Consider the following 9,151-nt stretch of genomic DNA (forward strand, 5'->3'; position numbering starts at 1 on the left):
ATTGGCAGCTTCATTAAATAGTACCCGCAAAACACCAGTCTCAATGTCAACAGTGAAGAGGCGACTCCGGGATGCTGGCCTTCTTCTTCTTTGTTTCTTGCAATGTTGAGCCTGTAATCAAACCCACAAATGCTGATGCACCAGGTACTCAACTATTCTAAAGAATATTGCTTCTTTAATCAGACCAACAGTTTTCAGCTGTGCTAACATAATTTCAAAAGGGTTTTCTAATGATCAATTAGCCTTTTAAAATGATAAACTTGGATTAGCTAACACAACGTGCCATTGGAACACAGGAATTATGGTTGCTGATAATGGGCCTCTGTAAGCCTATGTAGATATTTAATTAAAAAAATCTGCCGTTTCCAGCTACAATAGTCAAGTACAACTTAAACAATGTCTACACTGTATTTCTGATTAATTTGATGTTATTTTAATGGACAAAAAAAATGCTTTTCTTTCAAAAACAAGGACATTTCTAAGTGACCACAAACTTTTGAATGTTAGTGTACATGTTCCCAGGGAGACAGCAATCTTACTTTGGTCCCGGACCAGCTGTCTCTCTTGACCTCTTGGTCGGCCAATGCAAGCGGATTATTATTTATTGTGTTGTCTATGTCGTAACAAAGGAAAAAATCTCAGTCACCAATATCTATTTTATACTTTTTCTCTTTATTTTCCATAAACCATCCTTAAAACCCAATGATTCTCACCGTAATGCACGTTTTGGACATTTGACACATTGTGTGTTTGAACTCAGATAGATGAAAATGCTGGTTTTTGCAGGGGCCTTCGGGATAGGGCTAAAGAGGCCAATATGTACAGTATAAATACTAGAGCTTTAGTTACATAACCTGACTACAGAGACCCTTAACTCTGAGATAAAGCCATTCTCAAAACCAGAAACCAGTCTTAAACCAAAACTATCAAATTCACTGCTCTACACTAAGGTAATGTCTTCCTGCCAAAAGTCTCTGAATTGACCAAACCAAGGGACAACCTGTAACCCCTTTGTTCTAAACTGAGAAGCCAACCATTCACTCGGCCCGTGGTCATAAGCACCAAGCTCCATCTGATATGTAGCCAGCGGTAAGAGACTTGGAGCAACCACCACCAGGGAAGTAAACGTCAACCACAAACTTTCTCCCCTGTATGCAGCCCTTCACTCATCTGCTGTTTCGAAATTGATATTTCCTGTTCTAGTCTTGCTATTTCCTACCAGTATTCCTCCTATTGACTGCTAAGCTCCACCCTGTCACATCGGGCCCCTTCCAGAGTGGACAGGACTCCTCCACAGAAGATAACCTCAATCAGAATAGACCAATGTGGTTGATGAAGTGTGTGGAGGCCCAAGTCTGGTTGTGTTTCTACATCGTCATCAGAGTGCTCAGCTGAACACTGTATACTGGAAACACTCAACAAACATTTTAACTGAAACATAACCAATATTTTGTTAAACATAAATAACAAACTTGTTTTTGCATGGATTACGTGATGCGGTTGGCTTTTAACAGCTAGGGCCGCTATTTCTTGTCACGGAATCCCGCTTAACTGTTAGGTTAAAGTCTGCTTGAAAGAGCCACTAGCCTAGCTAAGCTGCTAACGTTAGCCATCAAGCTAACAAAGTTAGTCCCAGATGAGTTTTCTAATGGAGCCCTCTTTGTCTGGAGAAGTAAATGTATGGTTCCAGCCCTGTAGGAGCTGTATCAATTATGCTTGTTTCGGGACAAAATGGGGGTTGGGGGTACCTCTGTCTGCAAATGCTGTGATTACCCCTACTCCTTCCCCTATGATTTTGAAGTTGACGTCAGCAACCTTTTGTCCCTGCTTTGGATCGAGAGGGACTTCTCCATCTGTCGGAGGCCTGCACCATCCTGTGAAGCGTGGGAGTGGATGGATTTCTTTGTTCTTCTTGCCAGCGGTGATTTTGGGCAGCTCCATGGTAAGAAATGTGACTGTTCCTGGTGCAAAAACAGAGCCCGGAGCTCAGGTAAATGACATTACTATGCTGCTCCCGAATGTACCACGCCAGGACATCAATTCCACCGTAGACCATCTGGGTTTTAATGACATTATGAAGGGCTAGCAAGTTATTAATTTCATTAACCTTGTTTCTTAAACAACATATGTTAAAGTGGGCTATTTTGAGCACTTTTCTGGGATGCTTGCTTGTTTTCATTGTTTTACTGGGAAGCTTAGCAGGAGTAGATATTCTCATGTTATTTATGTTAGTGCAGGGTGAGTTGCACACAGTGGACTTCCTACTAGAGCACACCGCCTCAGTGCTAACAGCATACATCTGGTTCATAGGCACATGATTGGTGCATACAATAGCTGTAGGATCAGCAGAGGCATTCAGGGTAGTTAGAGGGACATAAATGAGGTTACTTACATTGTGTCTACAAATGCCCCTGGTATAATATACATTTGCTAAAGCATTATGATGACTCTGAGCTGGGCTGGGCTTGGGTCATTGACAAGTCATTGTCTCAATGTAGCCTTATAATGCTGTGAAAGGATCCAGGAACCCAAATGATTTGGGTGGATCCCATCCTCCTTATAAAATGTGTTTTGTTTCCAAAAGGTATCAAAATTGTCAACAAAAGTTACACCCACTGAGCTGCAATAATCATGTAGCCAGTTGTAAAGAGAAAGAATCCTGCTAAAGCGTTCAATGCCACGATTCAGAGAGGACACAGGGCCAGATATGATGGGTCTTTTAATAGTGTCTAGCAGAGAGTCAATCAGCTCTTTGAATTCCAGTTTCAACTGTTCAGAGCTGCCCGTAACAGATGACATTCATATTCGGAATATCTCTGAAACTCACATAGACAATACCTTTGATGATACAATGGCAGAAATACAATGTTATAACATTTACAGAAAATACAGAAATGCCATTGGTAGAGGTGTTGTTGTTTATATTCAGAACCACATTCCTGTAAAGATTAGAGAGGATTTCAAATACTATTGAAGTAATATGGCTACATGTTCATCTGCCTGACCTAAAGCCCAATCTTGTGGGAAGCTTCCATAGACCACCAAGTGTGAACAGTCAGTATCTGGATAATGTGTGTGAAATGCTTGATAATGTATGTGATATCAACAGAGAGGTATATTTTCTGGTTGATTTAATTTGGGCTAGGTGTCCCGTGGGACAAATTCCGGTGAAACTGGAGGACGCGCAATTCAAATAAATAATCATAAATATTATGGATTTTATCCATTTACGTACGTGTCTTATATCAGCTGAAAGTTTAAATTCTTGTTAATCTAACTGCACTGTCCGATTTATAGTAGCTATTACAGCGAAAACATGCCATGCAATTGTTTTAGGATATTTTTCCACCAGTACAGGTTTCATACAATCAATGAATAAATATTCACTTACTTTTTGAAAATCTTCCTCTGATTTGTCATCCAAAGGGTCCCAGCTATAACATGTAGTGTCGTTTTGTTAGATAAAATCCTTCTTTAAATCCCAAAAAGTCTGTTTAGTTAGCGCCATTGATTTGAGTAATGCACTTGTTCAACTTGCAGAGTGAGGAATCTGAAAATGTACCCCTAAACTTTGTTTCAACAAGTCATAATATGTTTCTATTTACTCCTCATATACCCTAAAATGTAATCAAACTATAATATTTATTTCGGAAAGAGGTATGTTCAATAGGAAACCAATTTTAGCAGGTGTGTAATGTGTTCATGGCGCGCGCAAACACGAATTTCCAAGACTGTGTCCCTCTACTAAAACTGATATTTCTTGTTAGTTTTTGAAGTTACAAGCCTGAAACCTTGAACATAGACTACTGACACCCTGTGGAAGCCATATGAATTGCATCTAGGGAGCAATATATTCAATGTGACCTTTCTCTTGCATTTCTAAGAGGATGGTCTCTCAAAAAATAAAATGTATGGTTGGTTTTTCACAGGAAGTGGAGAAAAAAGGGGCCTAGGCCTAGCCCTAAGAAGTTATTAAATATTGACTGGCTTTCATCAAGCTGCCCACTCAAGAAAAAGCTTCAAACTGTAACCAGTGCCTGCAACCTGGTTCAGGTTATCAGTCAACCTACCAGGATAGTAACAAACAGTATTGACCACATCTTTACTAATGCTGTAGAAATGCGCTTGAAAGCAGTATCCAGATCCATCAAATGTAGTGATCGTAATATAGTAGCCATATCTAGGAAAACCAAAGTTCAAAAAGGCTGGGCTTAATATAGTGTATAAGAGGTTATACAATACGTTTTGTAGTTATTCCTATGTTGTTGATGTAAAGAATATTTGTTGGTCCGTGGTGTGTAGTGAGGAACAAACAGACGTTGCACTTGACACATTTATGACATTTCTTATCGCAGTTATAATAGGCATGCACTCATTAAGAAAAGGACGGTAAAAACTGTTAAAGTGGATTGATGAGGAATTTTAAAATTGTATGGTTGAGAGGGATGAAACAAATGGAATGGCAAATAAGTCTGGCTGCACAACCGATTGGCAAACGTACTGCAAATTGAGAAATCATGAGACTAAACTGAATAAAAAAGAAGAAGAAACTACACTATGAAACAAAGATAAATGACATAAAGAATGATAGTAAAACGCTTTGGAGCACCTTCAATTACATTTTGGGAAAAACTCAGCTCCATCATTCATTGAATCCGATGGTTCATTCATCACAAAACCGATTGATATTGCCAACTACTTAAATTATTCTGTTTCTTTGGCAAGATTAGCAAACTTAGGCATGACATGCCAGCAACAAACGTTGACATAACACATCCAAGTACATCTGACCAAATTATAATAGACAAGAATAGTCATTTTGAATTCCGTTTTTTGTGGGTGTGGAAGAGGTGAAAAAATGATTGTTGTCTATCAACAATGATAAGCCACCAGGGTCTGACAACTTGGATGGAAAATGACTGAGGATGGTAGCGGACAATATTGCCACTCCTATTTGCCATATCTTCAATTTAAGCTTACCAGAAAGTGTGTGCCCTCAGGCCTGGAGGGAAGCAAAAGTAATTCGCTACCTAAGAATAGTAAAGCCCAATTTACTGGCTCAAAGAGCTGACCAATCAGCCTGTTACCAACCCTTTAGTAAAGTTTTGGAAAAAAATTGTGTTTGACCAGATACAATGCTATTTTACAGTAAACAAATTGACAACGGACTTTCAGCATGCTTATAGGGAAGGACATTCAACAAGCACAGCACTTACACAAATGACTGATGATTGGCTGAGAGAAATTCATGATAAAACAATTGTGGGGGTTGTTTTGTTAGAATTCAGTGTGGCTTTTGACATTATCGATCATAGTCTGCTGCTGGAAAAATGTATGTGTTACGGCTTGACACTCCCTGCTATGATAATGTTATTGTGGATAAAGAGTTACCTGTCTAACAGAACACGGGTGGTGTTCTTTAATGGATGCCTCTCAAACATAATCCAGGTAGAATCAGGAATTCCCCAGGGCAGCTGTTTAGACCCCTTACTTTTTAAAATCTTTACTAATGACATGAAGCTGGCTTTGAGTAAAGCCAGTGTGTCTATGTATGCAGATGACTCAACACCATACACGTCAGCTACTACAGTGACTGAAAAGACTGCATCACTTAACAAAGAGCTGCAGTTAGTTTCAGAATGGGTGGCAAGGAATAAGTTAGTCCTAAATATTTAAAAAACTAAAAGCATTGAAGCAGTGAAGCAACACAAACATAGGCGCAGACACATGCATACACACATGATTACATACACACTACACACACAAGTACACATGGATTTTGTGTTGTAGATGTGTGGTAGTGGAGTAGGGGCCTGACGGCACACACTTAGTGTGTTGTGAAATCTGTTATGAATGTATTGTAGTGTTTTTTAAATTGTATAACTGCCTTAATCTTGCCAGACTCAGGAAGAGTAGCTGCTGCCTTGGTGACCTGAACATTGACTGGTTATCATCTACAGTTGAAGTCGGAAGTTTACATACGCTTAGGTTGGAGTCATTAAAACTTGTTTTTCAACCACTCCACAAATTTCATTTTAACAAACTATAGTTTTGGCAAGTCGGTTAGGACATCTACTTTGTGCAACAGTTGTTTACTAACAGATTATTTCACTTATAATTCACTATATCACAATTCCAGTGGGTCAGATGTTTACATACACTAAGTTGACTGTGCCTTTAAACAGCTTGGAAAATTCCAGAAAATTATGTTATGGCTCCAGTATTTATGCTGCAGCAGTTTATGTGTCGGGGTGCTAGGGTCAGTCTGTTATATCTGGAGTATTTCTCCTGTCTTATCCGGTGTCCTGTGTGAATTTAAGTATGCTCTCTCTAATTCTCTCTTTCTCTATTTCTTTCTTTCTCTCTCTCTCTCTCTGAGGACCTGAGCCCTAGGACCATGCCTCAGAACTACCTGGCATGATGACTTCTTGTTGTCCCCAGCCCACCTGGCCGTACTGCTGCTCCAGTTCCAACTGTTCTGCCTGCGGCTATGGAACCCTGACCTGTTCACTGTGATTACTATTATTTGACCGTGCTGGTCATTTATGAACATTTGAACATCTTGGCCATGTTATGTTATAATCTCCACCTTGCACAGCCAGAAGAGGACTGGCCACCCCTTATAGTCTGGTTCCTCTCTAGGTTTTGTCCTTTCTAGGGAGTTGTTCCTAGCCACCATGCTTCTACACCTGCATTGCTTGCTGTTTGGGGTTTTAGGCTGGGTTTCTGTACAGCACTTTGATATATCAGCTGATGTAAGAAGGGCTTTATAAATACAGTTGATTTGATTTTGATTTCATGACTTTAGAATCTTCTGATAGGCTAATTGACATAATTTGGATCAATTGGAGGTGTACCTTTGGATGTAATTCAAGGCCTACCTTCAAACTCAGTGCCTCTTTCCTTGACATCATGGGAAAATCAAAAGAAATCAGCCAAGACCTCAGAAAAAAATATGTAGACATCAACAAGTCTGGTTTATTCTTGGGAGCAATTTCCAAATGCCTGAAGGTACCACGTTCATCTGTTCAAACAATAGTATGCAAGTATAAACACCATGGGACCACTCAGCCATCATACCGCTCAGGAAGGAGAAGTGTTCTGTCTCCTAGAAATGAATGTACTTTGGGGCAAAAGGTGCAAATCAATCCCAGAACAACAGCAAAGGACCTTGTGAGGTACAAAAGTATCTATATCCACAATAAAACGAGTCCTATATCGAGATAACCTGAAAGGCCGCTCAGCAACGAAGAAGCCACTGCTCCAAAACAGCCAAAAAAAAGCCAGACTACGGTTTGCAACTGTACATGGGAACAAAGATCATACTTTGTGAAGAAATGTCCTCTGGTCTGATGAAACAAAAACAGAACTGTTTGGTCATAATGACCATCATTATATTTGGAGGAAAAAGGTGGAGGCTTGCAAGCCGGAGAACACCATCCCAACCATGAAGCACGGGGGTGGCAGCATCATGTTGTGGGGGTGCTTTGCTGCAGGAGGGACTGGTGCACTTCACAAAATAGATGGCATCATGAGGAGGAAAATTATGTGGATATTTTGAAGCAACACCTCAAGACATCAGTCAGGAAGTTAAAGCTTGGTCGCAAATGGGTCTTCCAAATGGACAATGACCCCAAGAATCCTTCCAAAGTTGTTGCAAATTGGCTTAAGAACAGCAAAGTCAAGGTATTGGAGTGGCCATCACAAAGCCCTGACCTCAATCCCATAGAAGATTTGTTGGCAGAACTGAAAAAGCGTGTGCGAGCAAGGAGGCCTACAAACCTGACTCAGTTCCACCAGCTCTGTCGGGAGGAATGGGCCAAAATTCACCCAACTTATTGTGGGAAGCTTGTGGAAGGCTACCCGAAATGTTTGACCCAAGTTAAACAATTTAAAGGCAATGCTACCAAATACTAATTGAGTGTTTGTAAACTTCTGACCCACTGAGAATGCGATGAAAGAAATAGAAGATGAAATAAATCATTCTCTCTACTGTTATTCTGACATTTCACATTCTTAAAATTTAGTGGTGATCCTAATTTTTACTAGGATTAAATGTTTGGAATTGTGAAAAACTGAGGTTAAATATATTCGCCTAAGGTATATGTAAACATCCGACTTCAACTGTAGTTGTCCTCGCAAGAGGAAGTTTCTTACTGTGACTAATGCCTGTAACATGACCCCGGTTATCACTCAAACAAGTAAATTAAATCAAATGTTATTGATCACACACACATATTTAGACGAGTGTATACCAATAGTGTTGGATCTGTGAAATCCATTTGTATGGATCATAGCTTTGTTCCAAAGCAATATCAGTTCCCATTGGCTGCAGTGACCATAATGATGTGCCAATAACAAGGAAAGCCAAATTACCAAAGGCAGGGCCTAAAGTTACACAACATGACTAAAAGTATGTGGACACCTGCTCGTCGAACATCTCATTCCAAAATCATGGGCATTAATATGGAGTTGGTCCCCCCTTTGCGGCTATGTAACCTTTATTTACCTAGGCAAGTCAGTTAAGAACAAAGTCTTACTTACAATGGCGGCCTACCAGGGAACAGTGGGTTAACTGCCTTGTTCAGAGGCAGAACGACAGATTTTTACCTTGTCAGCTCAGGGATTCGATCCAGCAACCTTTCGGTTACAGCTCTAACCACTAGGCTCTTCTGCTGCCCCAGCATCCACTCTTCTGGCAAGGCTTTTCACTAGATGTTGAAACATTGCTGCAGAGACTTGCTTCCATTCAGCCACAAGAGCATTCGCGAGGTCGGGCACTAACGTTGGTCCATTAGGTCCGGCTCGCAGGCGTCATTCCAATTCATCCCAAAAGTGTTTGATGGGGTTGAGGTTAGGGCTCTGTGCAGGCCAGTCAAGTTCTTCCACACCAATCTCTACAAACCATTTCTGGATCTTCTGCGCTTTGTGCACGGGGCATTGTCATGCTGAAACAGGGGGCCTTCCCCAAACTGTTGCTCCAAAGTTGGAAGCACAGAATCGTCTAGAATGTAATTGTATGCTTTAGCGTTAAGATTTCTATTCACTGGAACTAGGGCCTAGCCCGAATAATGAAAAACAGCCCCAGACCATTATTTCTCCTCAACCAAACTTTACAGATTGCATTATGAATTGTGGCAGTTAGCGTTCT

Source organism: Oncorhynchus keta, chromosome 12 (genome assembly GCF_023373465.1).
Source record: "Oncorhynchus keta strain PuntledgeMale-10-30-2019 chromosome 12, Oket_V2, whole genome shotgun sequence".
In the NCBI taxonomy this organism is placed as follows: Eukaryota; Metazoa; Chordata; class Actinopteri; order Salmoniformes; family Salmonidae; genus Oncorhynchus; species Oncorhynchus keta.